This window comes from Triticum urartu, unplaced genomic scaffold (assembly GCF_056163025.1).
Source record: "Triticum urartu cultivar PI428250 unplaced genomic scaffold, HENAU_Tu73 scaffold2, whole genome shotgun sequence".
Classification (NCBI taxonomy): Eukaryota; Viridiplantae; Streptophyta; class Magnoliopsida; order Poales; family Poaceae; genus Triticum; species Triticum urartu.
The window spans coordinates 15074287-15088611 of record NW_028260368.1 but is presented as its reverse complement, the minus strand read 5'-3'; the positions used below and the strand labels follow the sequence as shown (position 1 = coordinate 15088611).

The 14325-nt window shown below is 36.7% G+C and overlaps 1 non-coding gene across 1 annotated transcript; it reads left to right on the top strand.

Annotated features, from left to right (window-relative positions):
* The first annotated feature begins 3627 nt into the window (after positions 1 to 3627).
* On the top strand, positions 3628 to 3715 carry TRNAS-GCU (transfer RNA serine (anticodon GCU)). The gene has a single exon. It is a non-coding gene; the product is annotated as a tRNA-Ser (tRNA).
* Positions 3716 to 14325: the final 10610 nt, after the last annotated feature.

Here is a 14325-nt window from a genome sequence, read left to right as displayed (position 1 = left end):
TTTGCTTATTGAATACGTTTGTTTCTTTCATTTTTATTTATTTTTTTTTTCTGTCCCTTATCTTTCTTTCATAAAAAGGAATGAATGGCTCGGCTAGATGGAATAACCGAGCCAGAACAGAAAAAAAGTAGAACAGGTATAAATAAGAAAATCTTAGTTAAGAGGGTTCATGTAAAGAACAGGTTCCAAATCACGATCGATTCCCTTTTCAAAACCTGCTGCAGCAGCTCGGGCTCTTCCTGCATGCCATAAATGGCCCACAAAAAAGAAGAATCCTAGAACAAAATGAGAAGTTGATAACCAACTTCTAGGAGAGACATAATTAACTGCATTGATCTCGGTAGCTACGCCACCCACGGAATTTAAAGAGCCTAAAGGAGCGTGGGTCATATATTCTGCTGAGCGTCGTTCTTGCCAAGGTTGTATGTCTTTTTTCAACCTACTCAAGTCCAAACCGTTGGGGCCCCTTAGAGGTTCTAACCATGGAGCACGAAGGTCCCAAAAACGCATAGTTTCCCCTCCAAAGATAACCTCCCCAGTTGGGGAACGCATTAGATATTTACCTAAACCTGTGGGTCCTTGAGCGGATCCCACATTAGCTCCAAGACGCTGGTCTCTAACTAGAAAAGTAAATGCTTGAGCTTGAGAAGCTTCTGGCCCGGTGGGTCCATAAAACTCACTCGGATAAGCTGTATTATTGAACCATACAAAACAACAAGCGATAAAACCAAAGACAGATAAAGCAGCTAAACTATAAGACAAGTAAGCTTCTCCAGACCATACAAATGCACGGCGAGCCCATGCGAAGGGTTTGGTTAAAATATGCCAAATTCCGCCAAATACACAAATAAAACCCAACCATACATGCCCACCAATTATATCTTCTAAATCATCTACACTAACAATCCACCCTTCTCCACCAAAAGGAGATTTTAGTAAATAACCAAATATAACACTGGGACTAAGGGTCAAATTGGTAATTTTTCTTACATCTCCCCCCCCAGGGGCCCAGGTATCATATACACCGCCAAAATAAAGAGCCTTGAGTACTAGAAGAAAAGCACCTAGACCTAACAAAATTAAGTGAATACCCAAAATTGTAGTCATTTTATTTCTATCTTTCCAGACATAACCAAAGAATGGAAAAGATTCCTCAAGAGTCTCGGGTCCCAGAAGCGCGTGATAAATGCCACCGAAGCCTAAGACTGCGGAGGAAATTAGGTGAAGTACGCCAGATACAAAGTACGGAAAAGTATCTAGAACTTCCCCCCCTGGCCCTACTCCCCAACCTAGAGTAGCTAAGTGTGGAAGTAAAATCAACCCTTGTTCATACATGGGCTTTTCTGGTACGAAATGGGCCACTTCAAATAGGTTCATTGCTCCGGCCCAGAATACGATTAATCCGGCATGAGCTACATGAGCTCCAAGCAGTTTACCGGACAAATTGATAAGTCTGGCATTCCCAGCCCACCAAGCAAAGCCGGTGGTTTCTTGGTCACGACCAGCTAAAACGAAAGTTCCATTAAAGAGCGTTTCCACGTGGTAGAACCTCCTCAGGGAATATAAGATTTTCATGAGGCTGATCCTGAGCTGCCATCCACGCACGAATACCCTCGTTTAAAAGAATATTTTTGGTGTAGAAAGTCTCAAATTCAGGATCTTCCGCTGCACGGATTTCCTGGGAAACAAAGTCATAGGCACGTAAGTTCAGAGCCAAGCCAACTACGCCAATAGCACTCATCCATAAACCGGTGACGGGTACAAATAGCATAAAGAAATGTAACCAACGTTTATTGGAAAAAGCAACACCAAAGATTTGGGACCAAAAGCGGTTAGCAGTGACCATTGAATAAGTTTCTTCAGCTTGAGTTGGGTTAAAAGCACGGAAGGTATTTGCACCATCACCGTCCTCAAATAGAGTGTTTTCTACGGTCGCTCCATGAATAGCGCATAGCAGAGCCGCACCTAATACTCCGGCAACTCCCATCATATGAAATGGGTTCAACGTCCAATTATGAAATCCTTGGAAGAAAAGGATGAATCGAAATATCGCTGCTACGCCAAAACTCGGCGCAAAGAACCAACCAGATTGCCCCAGTGGATAAATAAGGAATACAGAAACAAAAACAGCAATTGGACCAGAGAATGAGATTGCATTATAAGGCCGCAATTGAACAGACCGAGCAAGTTCAAATTGGCGTAACATGAAACCTATTAGTGCAAAAGCCCCGTGGAGAGCTACAAAAGTCCATAGACCGCCTAATTGACACCAACGAGTAAAATCTCCTTGTGCTTCGGGCCCCCATAGTAGCAACAAAGAGTGTGCTAAACTATTGGCAGGGGTAGAAACTGCTGCGGTTAAGAAATTACAACCTTCCAAATAGGAACTAGCCAATCCATGGGTATACCAAGAAGTTACAAAAGTTGTCCCTGTAAACCAACCCCCTAAAGCGAAATAAGCACAAGGAAAGAGCAATAGGCCAGACCATCCTACAAAAACGAAACGGTCCCTTCGTAACCAGTCATCCATAGTATCAAATAGATCATTTTCTTCTTTAGGAATTCTACCAAGGGCTATAGTCATAGTGATCCTCCTATTCAATTACTTCAACCATTTCCGAGCACCTCATATCACTTTCCAAGGCATATGATAGTTTTATTATCTGTGGACGATTTCTTTCTCGTTCAATGCCCTTTTTCAATGGTCTCGAAGAGAGAAATTTCCCATTTTTATCTATGGAGTCACAGTCACAACCGAGGTCGTGGTAAATCCATGAATTTGATTCGATTTGTTTTTCTTATACTATTTATTTGTTTTTCTTATACTATAGAAATAGAAATAAATTGTTTTTCTTATACTATAGAAAGAAATAAACCTTTGAATTCAGCATTATTCCAAGACTCCTATTTCAAAGTCTATCTTTTAAGGGAAAAATGCAAATAAAAGTAACCCTTCTTTTCCCATTCCCTCTCTATTGCATGGGTGGAAGAACTAAAATAATAGAGGATTCTGAAAAAAAAAAATGGACCTTCGAAATCCAATTTTATGTGTAGCGCAAAGGAGTTGCGATTTCTTCTTATTCCTATAGAACATCTAGTAACAAGAATATGAAATCGTAAATAGCGAAAAATTCTTGTCTTGCGCGGTCTAAGTCTAAGGAAATAAAAAAAATTCGCTTATACAATTTCATCTACATCGAATTTATATATCAGAATAGCGGATAGAGGCATCATTAAAGGAGTCAGGTCTACTTACTTTATGCTTCTTTCCAATTTTATGGTGGATTTGATAAGAACCCTTTTTGCTTTCTTGATAAATAATCGACAAAAAAAGCGTTTTTTTTATATAACCTGCTTGTTTTATTATAATTATAACAAGTCCTATATGGAAATGCCCGCTAAAGAGAAAATCTATTTGATTGTCTCTCGGCCAATATCGATTTTTAGAAAGAAAAAACAAGAATTTTCTTCTTTTTTTATTAACATTAAGAAAAAAGAATATAATTAAAATGGAATTGGCAATATAATTTTTATAGACTTTTGAAAGAAAAAAAAGGGGTTTTTTGCAACCGTTATTTCTTATTTCTTGCCTATATCATATCACGGAAACCTTTCGCTTTGGAACGTGGAGAGATGGCTGAGTGGACTAAAGCGGCGGATTGCTAATCCGTTGTACAATTTTTTTGTACCGAGGGTTCGAATCCCTCTCTTTCCGCTCCCTTGGATCATTTGGGACTTTCGAATTGGAAAGAATTCTGACCCCCGGATTTTCTCATAGATAAATGTACGAAACAAATCCAATAAGAAAAAAAAAAACTGAATTTTTACTCCTCGCGTCCAGGATTCCGTCCTGGGTCATTAGATAAGAATCCAAAGATAAAGAGTGAAACAAAGAATATCACTACTGTATAAACAAAAAGTTTGAGAGTAAGCATTACATAATCTCCAAGATTTTTTTTTAAGGAATAGATTACCAGTTTTTCCTTACCACACGGATCCACTAGGATGGTTTTTTTTTATACCTAAAAATGCAAAAAAGAATTCTTGAAAAAAATTGCAAGAATTCTTTTATAATAAGCACTCTTATCAATAGCAAAAATAGGGTTAGGTGGTTAGGTATTGTGTAGGTACCTTTAGGTACCTGCTCAACCTAGGTGCAGGGGAGTAGAAAGGCTGATCCAAATTTATTGCTGTAGCTACCCATTCAATGTAGAAGAATTTAAATTTTAGAATCGAAGGTTCATAATATAAAAATATAAAACTTCTCGGCTTTTACCCATTTTAAAATTTTTTTGGAATGAACACATCATTCAATTTGGCATACAGAGTACTAAAGATTTCATCGAAAACTTACAGCAGCTTGCCAAACAAAGGCTAATAGAAAAAAGAATAGAGGTATAACAGGCATAATATCCACGATTGGATTGAAAATAGCATAAGCTTCGGGTAATTTGGCAAAGAAAAAACTAGTAGGATAAAGAACAGAATTAAAACAGATACAGGTTAAACTAAGTATATTAGGCATAACAAGCATTTCATTCTTGTAGAGTAAATAATTGGATTTTTCTTGAGTTATTTTTTTAAGGGAAAGAAGGAAAAGGCAGATTCAAAATCTTTTTTCTTCGGACTTTCCCAAACACAAAATACCTCCTTGTATTCGCACTCTCAAATGAGAGTGGAATAAATTCGACTTTCATATAATATCTTAATAGAATTCCATGTAATGATCAATGCATTTTTTTGATTCTATATTATCCGCATGTGTAGAATACTAGCAAGAGAATATCCCTCCTTTTTTATGTAATTGAAATGGTATTGACGAATAACAAATAAACATACTAGTGTTTATTAGTGTCGCATAAAACCCGAAATGGGGCGTGGCCAAGTGGTAAGGCAGCGGGTTTTGGTCCCGTTACTCGGAGGTTCGAATCCTTCCGTCCCAGATTGTTTCTGATGAAACAAACGGTGAAATCATATAGTATTCCGTACGAGACAAAAGTTTATTAAAGAGAATAATGATATCTTATTCTTTCTCAGAAAACATAATAAAGTCTTAAGTCCAGTCAAATTGACTATCTTTATTTTCATGAAAAAATGGGATCTATCAAGCACATTCAGGATATGCCTCTACTATAAAATCACTTAGTCATATTTTTTTCTTCCTTTTGGTATTCGAGTTGAAGAAGTACGAGAATTCTATAACTACCAAAAACTTTCAATCTTTTCATTGGAATAGTTTATTTAGTTATTATAGTTAATTGTTTTTGGTACTGAAAAAATATATTACTACTAGAATTCTAATTCTAGTAATTAAATTAATTAAACTTTTTTGGAGGTTGATAGTTTATTTATTGAGGAAGAGTCAATCCTTCTTTTCTCACTTCAAGATTGATCATCTCGAGCCATCCGTTGAGGGTGGAAATTTAAGAATAAATAAGTTTTAAGCAAACTTGTTTAGTCGTCTTTTTCAAACTATGTTTCATTCATATGATAGAATTTTAATATGGGTTTAAATAAATTGGATCTTGGCGGAGGCTTCCCGGATAAATACTTACTTTCTTTTATCCATATTGCTCCATAGATAGCAAGTTTTAATTAGTATAAAAAAACTAAACCAATGACTATTCATGATTCCATCCATATTGGATCAATTCTCTATACCACTTTGCAATGAAAAGAGGAATGTTTGTTATGGTAAAACTTCGTTTAAAACGATGTGGTAGAAAGCAACGTGCGACTTGAAGGACATGATCGATTGTGGATTTTGCTATCCATCATTTTCCATAGTAATGAAAATGCTCTTGGCTCGACATAGCCTGTTCTATTCGTTCCGAACCAAATTTGCGCTGGGTTTAAGTAACATAGTACACGATGGAGCTCGAGAGGACAGAATTTTTTTTATCAAGGGAAAGAATCTAGGGTTAGTGAAAACTAATAAATTAGGCCAACTTTGTCAGTCTATCCTTAATATAGAAATAAATCGAAAGGTTAAAATAAGAAGAAAGTCCAATAAAAGTATATCAGAATCAATCCCTCTTATTAGATTTCTATAGAAGAGATAAATGCTTTATCGAAGGAAATAAGAAAAAAGGGTATGTTGCTACTCTTTTGAAAGAAAAAAATAGGAATTCCCGAAGTAATGTCTAAACCCAAGGATTTCACAAATCAAAGATAAAGGATTCCAGAACAAGTAAACACAATTTTCAATTGTCTCAACAACAGAGTTGGATTAGAATAAGGAATAAAAGTCAATTCGTTCGAAATGAGACAAAGAAAAGAGTTTAAAGACGACTCAAAAATTTTGGAAGGATTTTGCCTTCGAAGTTTGTCAGGCAAAATTAGCCCACTTGAGTCATGAGTATAAATGAAATTTGTTTTTTCTGTAAGGAAATTAATGCACGTCATAGTCTAATTTCTATTATTATCGACAGAAATTCGAATCATTTTCTCGAGCCGTATGAGGAGAAAACCTCATATACGTTTCTAGGGGGGGGCGTTGTTTATCTACATCTATCCCAATAAGCTGTCTATCGAATCGTTGCAATTGATGTTCGATCTCGAAGAGAAGGAAGAGATCTTCAAAAAGTAGGTTTTTATGATCCGATAAAGAATCAAACTTGTTTAAATGTTCCAGCTATTCTCTATTTCCTTGAAAAGGGTGCTCAACCAACAAGAACTGTTTATGATATTTTAAGGAAGGCAGAATTCTTTAAAGAAAAAGAAAGAACTTTGAGTTAATTGAAGAACTAAATGAATCAAAAAATAGGATAGGAGAAGATTATTAGTATTCCTAGTTGTCTAATTATTTAGACACAATTTACCTCTTTTTTAATCCTATTTGGATTTATATTATATCGTGCCAATCCAACATAAGCCCCTATTTTATTTACTTTTTCTATCTAATTTGTTTTCTTACCATTGTATTTCCATTGACAAAGGTCTATTGAACAAATAGAATTTGTAGATAGATGGGTCTCTTTATCCTCACTCCATATTCAATTTTTCCGCCTACACTTCGCTCAAATGATAAGGGTGTTCCTCTTGCATGTATTCTCATACAATATAATATATATTTTTTATAATATATATTTTTTGTTAATAAAAATCGCTAAAAATAAGGAGAATTTGGCCATCGTGATTAGGGTCGCTCTTTTTTTAACTTTACTTTAGTGGAATTTCACCGGACCTGTTCGTTTTGGCATTTGAGTGTTTTTCATGGTCGATAAAAAAAATCTTTTGATGTCTTGCTAGTTCAATGTTTTGACAGAAGCGCGCGGTGTAATTCCATTGATTTTTGGATTTCGATCGTATCTAAGATCCTTTTTTTATCTGGGTTGCTAACTCAATGGTAGAGTACTCGGCTTTTAAGTGCGACTATGATCTTTTACACATTTGGATGAAACAACAAATTCGTCCAGACTCTTGGTAGAGTCTAGAAGACCACGACTGATCCTCAAAGGTAATGAATGGAAAAAATAGCATGTCGTAATAAAATCAATCTTTTTTGAATGGAATCCAAAATTACGATTTTCTGGGTCTAATGAATAAATGGATAGAGCCTGGCTCCAATTCTGGTAAAATAAAAAGCAACGAGCTGAACTTCCTAATTGGAATGATTCCCCGCTCTAATTAGACGTTAAAAATAGATTAGTGCCGGATGCGGGGAAAGGTTGGGTTTTCCTATGAGTGGACCCTTTATTTTTTCTTTTTTTTTTTAGAAATCCTAATTATTCTTGATTATGGATTGAATAAGGGATGTTATGGATTGAATGTGTAAAAGAAGCAGTATATTGATAAAGAGGCTGTATTCCAAAGTCAAAAGAGCGATTGGCCTGCAAAAATAAAAAACTTGTTCTGTTCTTTTTTTTTAATTAGAACAAACATAAACTAATTGGGTAGAAAAGGAGCAGAAAAAGATCTGTGGATTAGACTCCCTTTCTTTCCAGGGTTTGTATTAAAAATGCAACACCCTGTTCTGACCATATTGCACTATGTATCATCATTCGATAAACCGAGAAATGCTTCTTCTCTCTGATTCAAGTAGAAATACAAATGGAAAAATTCGAAGGGTATTCAGAAAAACATAAATCTCGTCAACAATACTTTGTCTACCCACTTCTCTTTCAGGAATATATTTATGCATTTGCCCACCATTATGGATTAAATGGTTCTGAACCTGTGGAAATAGTTGTTAGTTGTAATAACAAGAAATTTAGTTCACTACTTGTGAAACGTTTAATTATTCGAATGTATCAGCAGAATTTTTTGGATAACTCGGTTAATCATCCTAACCAAGATCGATTATTGGATTACAAAAATTATTTTTATTCTGAGTTTTATTCTCAGATTCTATCTGAAGGGTTTGCGATCGTTGTGGAAATCCCATTCTCGCTACGGGAATTTTTTTGTCTGAAAGAAAAAGAAATACCAAAGTTTCAGAATTTACGCTCTATTCATTCAATATTTCCCTTTTTAGAAGACAAATTTTTGCATTTGGATTATCTATCACATATAGAAATACCCTATCCTATCCATTTGGAAATCCTGGTTCAACTCCTTCAATACCGTATCCAAGATGTTCCATCTTTGCATTTATTGCGATTCTTTCTCAACTATTATTCGAATTGGAATAGTTTTATTACTTCAATGAAATCCATTTTTTTTTTTCAAAAAGAAAATAAAAGACTATTTCAATTCCTATATAACTCTTATGTATCAGAATATGAATTTTTTTTGTTGTTTCTTCGTAAACAATCTTCTTGCTTACCATTAGCATCTTCTGGAACTTTTCTGGAACGAATCCACTTTTCTAGGAAGATGGAACATTTTGGGATAATGTACCCTGGTTTTTCTCGGAAAACCCTATGGTTCTTTATGGATCCTCTTATGCATTATGTTCGATATCAAGGAAAGGCAATTCTTGCATCAAAAGGCACTTTTTTTTTGAAGAAGAAATGGAAATGCTACCTTATCAATTTCTGGCAATATTATTTCTGTTTTTGGACTCAGCCGCGAAGAATCCATATAAACCAATTAGCAAACTCTTGCTTCGATTTTATGGGGTACCTTTCAAGTGTACAAAAAAAGTTCTTTGTTAGTAAGGAATCAAATGCTGGAGAATTCATTTCTAATAGATACTCGAATGAAAAAATTCGATACCATAGTCCCCGCTACTCTCCTCATAGGATACTTATCAAAAGCTCAATTTTGTACTGGATCGGGGCATCCTATTAGTAAACCCATTTGGACAGATTTATCAGATTGGGATATTCTTGATCGATTTGGTCGGATATGTAGAAATCTTTTTCATTATCATAGTGGATCTTCGAAAAAACGGACTTTGTATCGACTAAAGTATATACTTCGACTTTCATGTGCTAGAACTTTAGCTCGTAAACATAAAAGCACGGTACGAACTTTTATGCAACGATTGGGTTCGGCATTTTTAGAAGAATTTTTTATGGAAGAAGAGCAAGTTTTTTCTTTGATGTTCACCAAAACAACTCTTTTTTCTTTCTGTGGATCACACACTGAGCGTATTTGGTATTTGGATATTATACGTATCAATGACCTGGTCAACCCTCTTAATTAATCATTAGACGAAATTAAGAAACAGGAAAGGGTTGATAAATGATCAAGAAAAAACTTTTCTATTTTTCATTCTGAAATGTTCTTTTTATTATAATAAAGAGTAGGTGAATCAACTTACTAATTAAAAAAATTAGTAGAACTTCCTCTTTGGAATAGAAATTGGCTATTTCTACATAGGGAAAGTCGTGTGCAATGAAAAATGCAAGCACGATTTGGGGAGGGATTTTTCTCTATTGTAACAAGGAAGAATTATCTACTCCATCCGACTAGTTCCGGGTTCGAGTCCCGGGCAACCCATATAGAAAAGACCCATCAAAGTTTTTCACTTTGACTCACTTCATTTACAAATACAAAATTATTGGTTTGGTTAATTTAGTTATATGGATAGCTAATCTTTGGGCTGACTTGGTTGACATTGGTATATAGTCTATGTTATACTGTTAAATAACAAGCCTTCTATTATCTATATTCTAGTTAATACGTGTGCTTGGGAGTCCTTGCAATTTGAATAAACCAAGATCTTACCATGACTGCAATTTTAGAGAGACGCGAAAGTACAAGCCTGTGGGGTCGCTTCTGCAACTGGATAACTAGCACTGAAAATCGTCTTTACATCGGATGGTTCGGTGTTTTGATGATCCCTACCTTATTGACCGCAACTTCTGTATTTATTATCGCCTTCATCGCTGCCCCTCCAGTAGATATTGATGGTATTCGTGAGCCTGTTTCTGGTTCTTTACTTTATGGAAACAATATTATCTCTGGTGCTATTATCCCTACTTCTGCGGCGATCGGATTGCACTTTTACCCAATTTGGGAAGCTGCATCTGTTGATGAGTGGTTATACAATGGTGGTCCTTATGAGCTAATTGTTCTACACTTCTTACTTGGTGTAGCTTGTTATATGGGTCGTGAGTGGGAACTTAGTTTCCGTCTGGGTATGCGTCCTTGGATTGCTGTTGCATATTCAGCTCCTGTTGCAGCTGCTACTGCTGTTTTCTTGATTTACCCTATTGGTCAAGGAAGCTTTTCTGATGGTATGCCTTTAGGAATCTCTGGTACTTTCAACTTTATGATTGTATTCCAGGCAGAGCACAACATCCTTATGCATCCATTCCACATGTTAGGTGTAGCTGGTGTATTCGGCGGTTCCCTATTCAGTGCTATGCATGGTTCCTTGGTAACCTCTAGTTTGATCAGGGAAACTACTGAAAATGAATCCGCTAATGAGGGTTACAAATTTGGTCAAGAGGAAGAAACTTATAATATTGTGGCTGCTCATGGTTATTTTGGCCGATTAATCTTCCAATATGCTAGTTTCAACAACTCTCGTTCTTTACACTTCTTCTTGGCTGCTTGGCCTGTAGTAGGAATCTGGTTCACTGCTTTAGGTATTAGTACTATGGCTTTCAACCTAAATGGTTTCAATTTCAACCAATCTGTAGTTGATAGTCAAGGTCGCGTTATTAATACTTGGGCTGATATCATCAACCGTGCTAACCTTGGTATGGAAGTAATGCACGAACGTAATGCTCACAACTTCCCTCTAGACTTAGCTGCTGTTGAAGTTCCATCTATTAATGGATAAGGTTTTTCTGCTAACATATAAGAATTTTTGAAGACAGAAATACCCAATATCTTGTTCTAGCAAGATATTGGGTATTTCTGTCTTTATTTTGAATCTTTTTTTCTTCTTAATCTTTCTATTCAGAATTCAGTTAACGACGAGATTTAGTATCCTTTCTTGCATTTTCATAACTCGTGAAATGCCGAGTAGGCACGAATTCCCCCAATTTGCGACCTACCTAGGATTTGTTATGTAAATAGGTATATGTTCCTTTCCATTATGAATCGCGATTGTATGGCCAACCATTGTGGGTAGAATGCTAGATGCCCGGGACCACGTTACTATTGTTTCTTTCTCCTCCTTCATATTGACCTTTTCTATCTTTGCCAATAAATGATGAGCTACAAAAGGATTCGTTTTTTTTCGTGTCACAGCTGATTACTCCTTTTTTCCTTTTTAAAGAGTGGCATTCTATGTCCAATATCTCGATCGAAGTACGGAGGTCAGAATAAATAGAATAATGATCAATGGAAAAAAAGAAAAAAATCCTTTAGCTGGATAAGGGGCGGATGTAGCCAAGTGGATCAAGGCAGTGGATTGTGAATCCACCATGCGCGGGTTCAATTCCCGTCGTTCGCCCATCGCATTATTGCAAATTCCAAAAATGCAATTTTCCATATTCCTAGTTACGTATTTACTTACGGCGACGAAGAATAAAACTATCGCTATATTTTTTCCTTTTCCTAGTTCTTCTTCCAAGCGCAGGATAACCCCAAGGGGTTGTGGGTTTTTTTCTACCAATGGGAGCTTTCCCTTCACCGCCCCCATGGGGGTGGTCCACAGGGTTCATAACTACCCCTCTTACTACGGGGCGTTTACCTAGCCAACACTTAGATCCGGCTCTACCCAAACTTTTTTGGTTCACCCCAACATTACCCACTTGTCCGACTGTTGCTAAGCAGTTTTGGGATACTAAACGGACCTCCCCAGATGGTAATCTTAAAGTGGCCGATTTACCCTCTTTTGCAATGAGTTTCGCTACAGCACCTGCTGCTCTAGCTAATTGCCCACCCCTTCCACGTGTGATTTCTATGTTATGCATGGCCGTGCCTAAGGGCATATCGGTTGAAGTAGATTCTTCTTTTCTCTCAAAAAACCCCTTCCCAAAACTGTACAAGCTTCTTCCAAAGCATACGGCTTTCTAGATGTATATGACGATCTCTAGACAGATGGATCTTATATGAATCATATGATGAAGTACCACATGAGTGGATATATAGGAAAGGAATCCAAATCTGCCGAATCGCTCATGTTATGATCTTCTACATCCTAGGTCTCTGCGTTCCGTCATCTGGCTTATGTTCTTCATGTAGCATTCAGATCGAATGACTCTATGAAATTACGTCGATACTTCCACATATTATGGGTAACGTAGGAGACATCCCTATTTTCCCCCGGGGGTCTTAATTACCACTGCTTAGCTTTCAATTTGCCTCTGACCATCAAATTAAATGTGAATAACCCGTCCTCCTCTCTTTGAAACAAGGGGCGCTTCGGTTCTGTGCGTGCTTCAAACAATTTTGTCTTCTCCATATTACCATATCTCTAGAGCCAATAATTTTCTATGAGGAACTACTGAACTCAATCACTTGCTGCCGTTACTCAACAGTTTTCTGTTGAGGTCTATCCCGTAGAGGTAGTCAAATTGGATCAGTGATCGATTTCTAGGTTTCGTCGTAAACCTAATTGGTTACTTCCAATTACGTAAATCAATAGTTCAAACCGCACTCAAAGGTAGGGCATTTCCCATTGATATAGGAACTTTTGTACCAGAAACAATAGTATCTCCAATTATAGCCCCTCTGGGATGTAAAATATATCTCTTCTCACCATCCCCATAGTGTATGAGACAAATGTATGCATTTCGATTAGGGTCGTATTCTATGGTTACGATTCTACCAGATATGTCTTTTTGATTCCGTCGAAAATCTATTTTACGGTATAGGCGCTTATGACCTCCCCCTCTATGCCTTGCGGTAATGATTCCTCTGGAATTACGACCTTTACCACAACGGTGCCGTCCATGGATCAAATTATTTCGTGGATTGGATTTCACTTGCCTGTCTACGGTTCCCTTGCGTGTGCTCGGGATAGGTGTTTTGTATAAATGTTTCGCCGTATTATTAAGTATTCTCCTTTAGTTTTTTTCTCTATCTAGAAGTGGAATAGAATAACCCGGTTGAAGGGTAATGATCATACGTCTGTAATGCATTGTATGGCCCAGAATAGGTCCTATTCTTCTACCTTTTCCAGGTAGTCGATGGCTATTCACAGCTACCACCTTAACACCAAAGAAGAGTTCGACCCAATGCTTTATTTCTGTCTTAGTGAATCCCGATTCGACATTAAAAGTATATTGATTCTTTCCCAATAAACGAAGACTTTTTTCTGTAAATACTGCGTATTTGATTCCATCCATAAATCGACTTTCCCTCCTATGCTCTGAGTTCCAGTATCGATAAGAATTCGAGTTCTTATTGTTCTTATGTTATGGTATGAATATACCATACCAATTCGTTATGTATGGATGATGGATGAGATTCCATGGATAGAGAGCCAGTTCCAATAGACTTATGGAATGTTCCCGTTCGTGTGCATCCAGCAGGAATTGAACCCGCAAATTTACCAATTATGAGTTGGGCGCTTTAACCATTCAGCCATGGATGCTTAACAGGGATCATCGTACATCGTAAATAACCAATTTTCATATAGAAAGACATATCATAGAAAAATGAAATCGAAAATATTCCGAGATGGCAAATATTCGGAGATGACTATGAAAACACCTCTCTGGATCCTCGAATTGAAAGAGAGATTGAGAGGGATCAAGAATCCTAATTCTCGCTATTTGGAATGGATCCAATTCTATTGAGTCTGACTCATAGTGATCATTTCTCTTAGCAAAGAATGACCTTGGTTATCAAAGGATTGAACAACCGGGATCCATTTACTTATGATACCTAGTTGGCATTGATAACAAGGATCTAATGAATTATGAGTTTAATAGATCCTCTTTAGCAGAAAGACGTATATTCCTTGCTCATTATCAGACAATCACTTATTCCCAAACCTCGTGTGGGACTAATCGTTTTCATTTACCATCTCAT